The 10630-nt window shown below is 39.2% G+C and overlaps 1 pseudogene; it reads left to right on the top strand.

Moving 5' to 3' along the window:
* Positions 1-8010: 8010 nt before the first annotated feature.
* On the top strand, positions 8011-10189 carry LOC115983078 (annotated as a pseudogene).
* The last annotated feature ends 441 nt before the right edge of the window (positions 10190-10630 follow it).

Here is a 10630-nt window from a genome sequence, read left to right as displayed (position 1 = left end):
ACTAGGTTTTGGACAGAACCAAGGCATTGTATGGTCCACGGGCTCAAGCCTCTGGGGAAACCAACTACTTGGATGATGGAAAACTAGGTTTTGGACAGAACCAAGGCATTGTATGGTCCACGGACTCAAGCCTCTGGGGAAACCAACTACTTGGATGATGGAAAACTAGGTTTTGGACAGAACCAAGGCATTGCATCGTCCTCGGACTCAAGCCTCTGGGGAAACCAACTACTTGGATGATGGAAAACTAGGTTTTGGACAGAACCAGGGCATTGTATGGTCCACGGACTCAAGCCTCTGGGAAAACCAACTACCTGGATGTGGAAAACTAGGTTTTGGACAGAACCAGGGCATTGTATGGTCCATGGACTCAAGCCTCTGGGAAAACCAACTACCTGGATGTGGAAAACTAGGTTTTGGACAGAACCAAGGCATTGCATAGTCCTCGGACTCAAGCCTCTGGGGAAACCAACTACTTGGATGATGGAAAACTAGGTTTTGGACAGGGCATTGTATGGTCCACGGACTCAACTGGGGAAACCAACTACCTGGATGATGGAAAACTAGGTTTTGGACAGAACCAGGGCATTGTATGGTCCACGGACTCAAGCCTCTGGGGAAACCAACTACTTGGATGATGGAAAACTAGGTTTTGGACAGAACCATGGCATTGTATGGTCCACGGACTCAAGCCTCTGGGGAAACCAACTACCTGGATGTAATGAAAACTGGACAGAACCAAGGCAATGGTTGGAGCCAGAAACCAACTACCAAGGACAGAATTGCATGGTCCTCGGACCCAAGCCTCAGGGGAAACCAACTACCTGGATGTAATGAAAACTAGGTTTTGGACAGAACCAAGGCATTGCATGGTCCTCGGACCCAAGCCTCAGGGGAAACCAACTACCTGGATGTAATGAAAACTAGGTTTTGGACAGAACCAAGGCATTGCATGGTCCTCGGACCCAAGCCTCAGGGGAAACCAACTACCTGGATGTAATGAAAACTAGGTTTTGGACAGAACCAAGGCATTGCATGGTCCTCGGACCCAAGCTTCAGGGGAAACCAACTACCTGGATGTAATGAAAATTAGGTTTTGGACAGAATCAAGGCATTGCATGGTCCTCGGACCCAAGCCTCAGGGGAAACCAACTACCTGGATGGGGAACCCACTATTTTAAAAAAAAAACTATGGCACATAAACCTCAAAACTCATCTGAAGAGAGCTCCGCATTAACAGATGGGTTAATACCTTGATTGCGTGGGTTCCCCGGTCTACCCTCTGATCCCCCAATATCAAAGGGGTTGATGCGATACGGCGCAACAAATTATCCAAAAGCGCAACCAAAGCCCCTCGCTACTCGGCTACCCTCTTGGACGAATTACCTAGAGTTTATCGTACTCGGACATCGCTCTAGCACGCATCGCGCAGCACTTAGCCGTTATCCTGGTTAGTTCCAGGAGTTTAATTTATTGATGATTAATCTTGTTACGCTTGATAATATTTGTAAGTCTAAACTAGTAGGAATCTGTGTTAAGGCGTTTCTCTGCCTAGAATATCATTAAGGGCAAGCTCATATTTAATATTCATGCATAAAGTAGTGGTTACGGAGAAGAAAGATATGTATAGAGAAATAGACCCATATTTTATTAAGACAAAAGAACAGTACAGTGTACAATGGAAAGCTGAAACAAAACCTACATCGAAGCTAACTACGTGAGTAACGAAGAATACAAGAGAGTGAAGATAAAGCCGAGGAGGCAGTTCAGAGGAGAGGTTGGCTTCTGCCTCGAGACCTTATTCCTCCTCCATGCTTTTGCACGCCCGTAACTCAGGCAGCAAAAGAACCTGACCTCAGGCTAACACCATCTACAGAAAAGGTGCAGGGAGCCGGAAGTTGGGAAGCCCCCGCAAAAATCTGCCTACCACAAAGTAGACAGTGCTGATGGCGGAAATTCCTTTTTCTGACATACCAAAAATCTGGCATGACCAGAACCTGCTTCGGGTTTTGATTAAAAGAAGGAGGAATACCATCTTCCTCCCCTCAAGATGGAGGACTGGCTTAAATTTGTGCCATCCTTGTCCATACCATATCACCTTGAGGATTCGGTGCCTCTGAAGCGTACGGAGACCTTTCGTCCCTATCCAAGCCTCAAACATCTTGCTTTGGGGCAGTGGCACTAGAAAGAGGGATCGCGGATATGGAAGAAATATAGTTCTGAAGGGAACGGGAGAGTTCATGTGCAAGTGAAGTGATCCCCCATCCCATTTATACCCAGAAGTAAACCGGTGGCATTTAATTCGCGCAGCGTCCCAAGGAACGCTACAGACAAAACGTCTCTGGCTCGATTTCCAACGTCGTCTGCAACCCTGAGGCTAAAGGAGTCTCGAGAAGGTGCACCTCGAACACTGGGACGCCAAAAGGTACCGCGTGATCAAAGGTTATGGAGACACCTCTTAATTTGTGGGCCCAGTAAATTCGCGGACCAGGCCCGTTTAACATAGGGGCCCAGGGACAGAACCAAGGCCTTGTATGGTCCTCGGACTCAAGCCTATGGGGAAACCAAGTACAAAGAATTATAAAAATTACAAGTTTTGGACAGAACCAAGGTCTTGTATGGTCCTCGGACTCAAGCCTATGGGGAAACCAAGTACAAAGAATTATAAAAATTACACGTTTTGGACAGAACCAAGACCTTGTATGGTCCTCGGATCCCTGCCAATGGGGAAACCAAATACTTGGATAAGACAAGGTTTGAATCTCGTAAGATGGGTTACTTGGTAAGAATGTCAGGTCACTTCATCCACGGCTTGAACACCATAAAAGGTTAAGGCCAGTTAAGGTGTAAGGAAGGGAGTGGAACGCCCCAGCACTTAGTCATATTAGAAGGCCGCTCATTTGGTGGGTGATATATCTTCAAATGGTTGTTCCATACATGACATCAAGTCTTCGTTTTTCTCCTCGGCTAGCATGGGGTAAGTATGACTCTTCACTGATCGGCCTTATTATGCCAAGCATTTCTATTAAAGTTATGGTAACATCTTTTTATTATCAAATCTTTTGGTTTTAGTCGTCATTGATTTAGATGCTATATTATTGTGCCGAGCAGCGTTTGTAGATCCAAAAAAAAAAAAAGGCATAGAGACAAAACATGCGAAATAAAATAACAACGATTTTTATTAATACGAAAAACTATTACAATGTACAAAGAGGGGCTCGAACGAGCCTATGCAAAATGTGAACTGCCTAAGCGACGGTTACATCCGTAGTACAGATAAGTAATCTCCCAGGCGTCTTTTAAACTCGTCTTCAAAGTCTCTCCAATCTTTGCCTCAATACCGCTCATATTATGATAAGAACCTTCTTTGGGAGGAAATGGCCGAGAAGGAAATAGTAAGGAAGAAATCAATGAAGAAGAAGGAGGAGAAGAAGAGAGAAGAGATGAAAGGAAAGAAAAAGGAGCAAAAGAGGGAGAAGTGAAAGCACCAGGGTGGAACTGGTGCTGGGAAGACTAAGAAAAGGAGACGGAGAATAGCCCCAATGAAGGAAGAGGGGAAGAAGTAGAGACACTTAGTCCCTGCCTCGATCCTGACTCCCAACACACTGGAGCCATACTAGGTATGCTCATAGGAGAGCGGTTGGTACTGATGATGGGTGTTCTCGACTCAGTCACGCCGAAAGTTTGACGTGACGAGTCCCTGCTTCGGATTTTGACTGAAAGGAGGGTGAGGTTGATTTTGAGTCTTCGCCACCCCTGTCCCGATTGAGCCATAATGAGCCCTTCCTTCTTTTATTGGAACATGGCGTTTATGAGAGGGTTTTGGCTCTCGCATCGCTCGTCGTTATGGTAAAGTGTATCACGATTTAGTGCGTAAACCCTTCGGTAAAATGAACCCTGGGGGAGGCCAAATATTTCAAATCTCAGAAAGATGAGAAGGAATTATTTACAAAAACAATAACCTCCGCCCTTCCTTCTTATACTGAGGGGGGAGCGGGAGACATTTAATAGGTTCAGATATCCAAAGGAATCTGCCAACACAAACATGCCGGTTCCGTTTCTCCACCCCATCAAAACAAACCTCCGAATTAAAGCAGTCTCGTAAATAGTGGTCATTAAAAGCACGTTTTAGGATGCCCAAACGATACAAGCGCGTCAAGCGCGAAATTAAAAGGCTGCCTCATAAACCGGCGCGTTTCTTGGACAGATGAGGAGCCGACAGCATTAGTAAAAGGCCAAATTAATTGGGCCGTAGGAAGAGGTTTGGCATCGCCAAAACCCCCCTTTCCAACCAAGAGGTTGGATAGCCGGGTTTTGAGGGGCTATTGTGGGGCCCAAATGATTTATGGGCCGGGCCCGTCTACCTGGGAAAAATCCGAAGGCTCAAGCCGAGGAGGGCTATGGCCCAAGCCCGACAAAATAGCCTGTGGATATCGCCGAGGACGGCCCAGTCCTCGGCAGACTCAAAGTTCCCCTCCCTGAAGGAAGGGTAAAAACGGTATAGGACCGGAATCAGGACGAAAAATATAAAATATCCAGGGAAAGCTGCTCTCACTGCCATTCTATGCTCTGAACCTGACAGAGCTGCAGTCTTTGGCTTTTACAACCACCCTCAACGACTTTGAATATGGGCTGATGGGACAAGTATCAATTTTGGAAAGGTTGACCCTATACGTGGACGACGGATAATGAACGCAGACGAATATAAAAAGGAAAAAGAAGTAACCTAAAGAGGGGCTGGGAAAAAATGGCCAAAAACGAGAGCCTCCCAGCCCACCTCCAGGAGAAGTACTCTAGGAGTGACGATCGTTTAACCTTGTATGAACGCCATGAAAAACCCATCGCCTATCGATCAAGGCCTAGCCTTTCAAACCCACGCTCTACAAATGATATTGTTAGGGCCGTTTTACGTGCGAACCCGACACTGTTACGGTCCGCCACGAATCGTGACCCTACAAAGATTAAATAATATTTTATACTCAAAATCTTTCCCATGGATTGCACGGTTTTGCAACTACTATATAATATATTTGGATGACATCATGTTTTTGTAAACTTCATTTCTCCTTGTGGTGTATTGGCTGCTTTTTAGTTCAGACTCATCAAAGTTTGGTGAAAATTAAATTATGTGCATTTTGGTTTAATTTATTTTTTGGCTTCTTAAAAATAAGATTAAAAAAATTATTATTAGAACAAAGTGGATGTGAAATTAAAAAAACAAAAAAAGAGCAAAGTGGACGTTTTTAATAGAAAAATTAACACTATATTTTTTAAGATCTCATTTTTATAAGTTTTCCGTGCATCGTACGGATTAGTGACTAGTGTATATATATAACCGAAACATTTGAAACTCTCACAATTTTCCACGTTAGCACAATATTTAAATAAAATTATTTTTGTTTAGTTCAAACTTAACAAGGGATGAAACTCGAGTCCAAATCTTCTATCCCACACTTTCTGCTCCACTATATACTCCACAAATAAAAATATGCCACATGTCCATCTAATTTATTAAATGCTAAATTTATGCCTTTTATTATTTCAATTACCTAAATATGATGGGTTATTTATTTATTTATTTTAGGAAATTGAAATAATAGAAGGCATAAATTTAGCATTTAATAAATTAGATGGACATGTAGCATGTTTTTATTTGTGGAGTATATAGTGGAGCAGAAAATGTGAAATAGAAGATTTGGACTCGTGAAACTCTATCTCTCTAATAAGTCTAGCTTAAAGTCAAACTCAAAATTTGTACCGTTTCTCTATCTTAGAAACCTGTATCAATCCAGTTAGGTTAGGTTTCATCTACTTTGCATTGGAGAAAATCATTATCTTAAAAAAAATTATATAGTTTGACCTGAAACTTTTTTAATTTTTTAGAAGAAGTTTGACATGAAAAAATAATAATAATAATTTGATTCGTACAGAGTTAGTGTGTGTATGAGTGATGTGTCATATGCAGAACAAGACAACAAACCCGTGTGTTTTTGAAGGCAATTTGTAAAGCCCAAATTTTCACTTCATGAAATGGGCTCAAAAACCCCAACTATTCTTCTTCACTTCATAGAATTGGCTCAATAGCCCAGATCTTCTCCACTTCACGAATTGTACTTGAAAGTTGAAACTTGTGATTCTTGGTCCAATTTGAAATCATGAAGATTATTGGACAAATACCCTGCAATGGCTTCTTCATCAAATTGTAACACAAATTAAAGTCATACAAGAGCAAATCATGCAATTGTGTAATTTCTTTAATTTTTAATAAAATTATTTTAGTCTACATTACAAATAAATAGGTTCCCGTGCATAGCACGGGTTAGCGACTAGTTTATTAAGTAGTTGCAAATCGACAACAACTAGCAACCACAACTTACGAAGTTACAATTATATATACACAACACTTCTTCTCTATTATTTCTACTGCCGTTGCTCTTTACAAACCCTTCTTCTTCAAGCTAATTAAGGTATCTTTTTAATTGAAACTCTTCTTCTTCCTCAAGCTAAAGGTATCTTTACAAACTCTTCTTCCTCACAATTTTCCACGTTATTATTATTTTTTCAAATTGACTTATTTTCCTTTATTATTTGTTTAAAGACTTGATCTGAATTATTTCTCCAGAAACCCTAAACCTAACGCATCAGGCTTCTTCCCTGTGTCTCTAGAACAGTCTCTCCTCAAGCAACGTATCAAATGTGTTGAATATGTCACAAACGTTTAAAATTGTCATCATCATTAGTTTTAAATTATATATATATATATATATATTTTGTGATCTTATATTGAGTTTACTTGAGTTGCTAATCTATGTTTTGATTCTGTATAAGGCTTGAGTCACTAAAAAAAGGTTGTTAATTAAGTATTTATTTATAGCGTACTTATATTACATGAATTTTAATACATTTTAATACCATAATTTTGCAAATAATTTTTTTTTTAGATCTCACTTTTAATATTTTCCCCCTACATTGCACGAGTTAGTGACTAATTTTAATAAAATTTAAAGACTGTACAAAATATTTAAACCACGGCTAGATAGATCTATCAACAAGATTTATTGGAATAAAAAAGGAAAGGATATTAAGAAGACCTAAATAAGCATTATTAGAAATAAGAAAATTCAAAAATTGCTATATCCATGATTCTCTTAGCCCATATACTATGTATTTAAATGACCATAGCTCCCTTTAGAAAGCTCAAAATTGCAAGCCATTTGATGTATAGGAAATTAGAGATATAGAGCTTTCTATTGGTATATGTTTGCAAGCTAATTCTCATGGAGTAAATACAATTTTAATTTTGAAAATGTCCTTGAAAATCAAAATGCTGATTGATGTTTAGAATGTAGGCTTTAGTTAGTTGAACTAGTAAAATCTCTTATAATCAAATAAGAAATTTGAGGTTCGAGTCCCGTTTACACCAAAAACCAAATTGGTGTCTTGACCTGATAATAGAGAGTAATCAACAAGGAGCTAACACCATAGATTGCTATTATATATATATATATATATTATGTTCAGGATTTCATGAGATTGATATTAAAATTTGGTTTAGAGTCTATTTAGATACCTCTTTTTGTTGAAAATTGAAAATACTGTAGCAAAATAATTTTTAAATGTGTGAATAGTATCGTGGGACTTAATTTTAAAGTTATTTTTGCTGAAAAAAGTATTTGCGAGTCCTGTGAATAGTGCACGAGACCCACATATCAAAACGCAGATACTTAATTCATTTCATTTTAGCAACATCCAAACGGATACTTAGTTAATTTGTCATGAGAAAATTTGGTGTTGTTGTAATATTGTGGGGACTAGGGAGGCTGTTTGTAGCAAAAAGACAAGCAGGAAGAACTAAAAAAGCTTTCTTATATATGTACAGTGTTCTAATTTCTATTGGCCGGCATTTGATGGTTCTTTAATCACAGGCTTAATACTTCAAATACATTTTTTTTAATTATACTTTTAACCTTTTAGAACAGGCGGATCTATGATTAATAAATGAAGCAGACCATCTCCAATGTCACCGGCCAATCATTGCCAGCTTCCAAACAGAATTTGGCAAATTATCGCTGACAACAACTGTCATATTGGTCCTGCCAAAGATATCTCTAGCATCAAGTCATCGACCAACTGATACATACAACTAGTTCATATTTCAAAACTTAGTCCAGACTTCTTTATTTTCTTAAATCACCAATTAGAATGTGTCATATTTGATCTCAGAAAACAATGATTTATCTCTGGTTTGTCATCTGGATTTGCATAAACTCTTGCTTCGCTCAACAGTATTATGACCCATCAGACTGTTCTTCTTCAGAACCGCGCAATGGTTCAAGATACGAATGCCAATATTCCTTCCAGAATTCATGCCCCACATTCTTAGTCTACAGAGCTAACAGATATTTTCAGACTATTTCAAGCATCTCAGAGTTGTTCCACTTGAACTCCACCGAGGTGCTTCAACGGAACGGTGTTACATCTTCTGATGAGATACTTAAACCAGGTAGAGAAGTTCTTGTTCCAATTAACTGTTTTTGCTCAGACCCTTTTTTTCAGGCAAATGTCAGCTACAAAGTCCTGAGCAACACAACATTTCCTGAGATTGCTTGTGAGAGTTTTTGAAGGGTTACTAAAATCGCCTATCCTTAGTGGGCCAAACCCATCTCAAGGAAAGGAGCCCAAGTATGGTTCTGAACTTCAAGTGCCTTTGAGATGTGCTTGTCCTGATAATTTCACTAGAAGTAAAAGAGTGAAATTCCTTGTGACATACCCTTTTATAGAAGGAGATGAAACAGGTACATTGAGTAAGAAATTCGGTATCTCTCCTGAAGATTTATGGGTTGTTAATCATTTAGAACCTAAGCCAACCGTTTTTCCAAACACAACAGTTTTGATACCAATGAAAAAAGTTCCAGTCATGGATTTCAGTGTCCCGGATCCTCCACCTCCAACTCCTGCTTTTCTTCCCACAATTTCCAATGGAAAAAAAACCAAAAAGCACAAAATCAAGGAATTTGTATATGGCGATATCTATTGCTGGTGTGATTCTGGTACTTATAGCTTTGGTTGCATGTGGTATAAAGGCATTAAAGAAATTGAAGGGGGAGAAGTTCATGTCTAGAAGCTCTCTAATCTCTTGTTCACAAGTTAGAAGCTCTCCAAGGTCTGCAGATTCATGTTTATCTCCAGATATTCTTGTTGAAATAAAATACTCATTGTTCATGTACAGCATAGAGGACCTCAAGAAAGCAACGAGAGATTTCAGCGAAGAAAACAAGATTGGTGGCGAGGTCTATAAGGGGTTGATCAATAATGTTGAAGTGATGATCCAACCGACAAGGTTTGAAAAAACCTGGCAGGCTATTGATTTACACTCAAAAATTAATCACATCAATATTGTGAATTTACATGGTGTTTGTTATGGGGAAGGTGACTTTTCCTGTTCTTATCTTGTGTTTGAGTTCCCTAGCAATGGCTGCTTGAGGCATTGCTTGTCTAATCCTCTCCAGTGGCACGGGGACACAAATTGCTTTTGATATTGCAACGGGGCTTCACTATCTACATTATTGCACTTTTCTCCCCCTTGCACACTTGAGCATGAGTAGTACAAATATTTTTGTGACTACAAATTGAGAGCAAAACTAGCAAATATTGGAACCAGTGCTGCTGTTGGGCCTGTGAAAGAAATGGATGGTAAAGATAGTGTCAGAGGATGGGTTGCACCAGGGTACCTTCAGCATGGCTCAACTTCTGAAAAGGTAGACATTTTTGCCTTTGGAGTTATTCTGCTTGAGCTAATCTCGGCACGGGAGGACCTTGATGGAAAATCATTCAAGGAATCCATCACATTCTTGGAAGGAGCTAGTGAAGGTGGTTGTTTTGAACAATTGAGTAGTTTCATGGATCCGTCTTTGAAGGATGATTATCCTCTTGCGGAGGCTTTATGTTTAGCTGTTTTAGCCAAGGCTTGTTTGGAAGATGACCCTCTGCATAGGCCAACTATGGATGATATCATGAAAGTCCTTGCCAGAATGGTATGACTATCAATTACTAGATCATGAAGAACCAGATTTTATTTATTACCAGGTCTGGTAAAACATTCTTTAGTTATTAAATTTATGCACTGTAATAATCATTATGGATATATATAGGGCAGGCTTCATATATACTTAGCTATACAGGACCTCAAGTGTGTAAATTGTAATATTTGGAAGTTAATTCCTCTTTCTCTTCTTAATTTGTACAATTTATCTCTTTTATCTAGGAACTCCCTCAGATTATTTATTCGTTCTTATATGCAACCAAAATTTCAAATTCATGAACCATGTTGTTAGATAATTTCACTGAAATCAAGCAGGTTTCATTGTTTTTTTATTTTTTTTTTGGGAGGGGGGGGGGTGTTGTTGAGGATTGGAATTCTTTGACTAAATATAAGAGCATGCATTACGCACTAGACATATAAAAATGGGTTTGACTTACCTCTAGTACTTTTTAACTGGAATATCTTTTTATTTTAATGAGAAACTGTCACATCACACACTAACTAAATAAAATGTAGAAATTAAAACACACTACCGGTTGTTATTGTGTATTTAAAACAAAAGAACATCTCTAGTTAAAAAAAATACTA

Source organism: Quercus lobata, chromosome 1, assembly GCF_001633185.2.
Source record: "Quercus lobata isolate SW786 chromosome 1, ValleyOak3.0 Primary Assembly, whole genome shotgun sequence".
Lineage (NCBI taxonomy): Eukaryota > Viridiplantae > Streptophyta > Magnoliopsida > Fagales > Fagaceae > Quercus > Quercus lobata.
The sequence above is the reverse complement of the archived record's forward strand: the minus strand, read 5'-3'. Positions and strand labels throughout refer to the sequence as shown.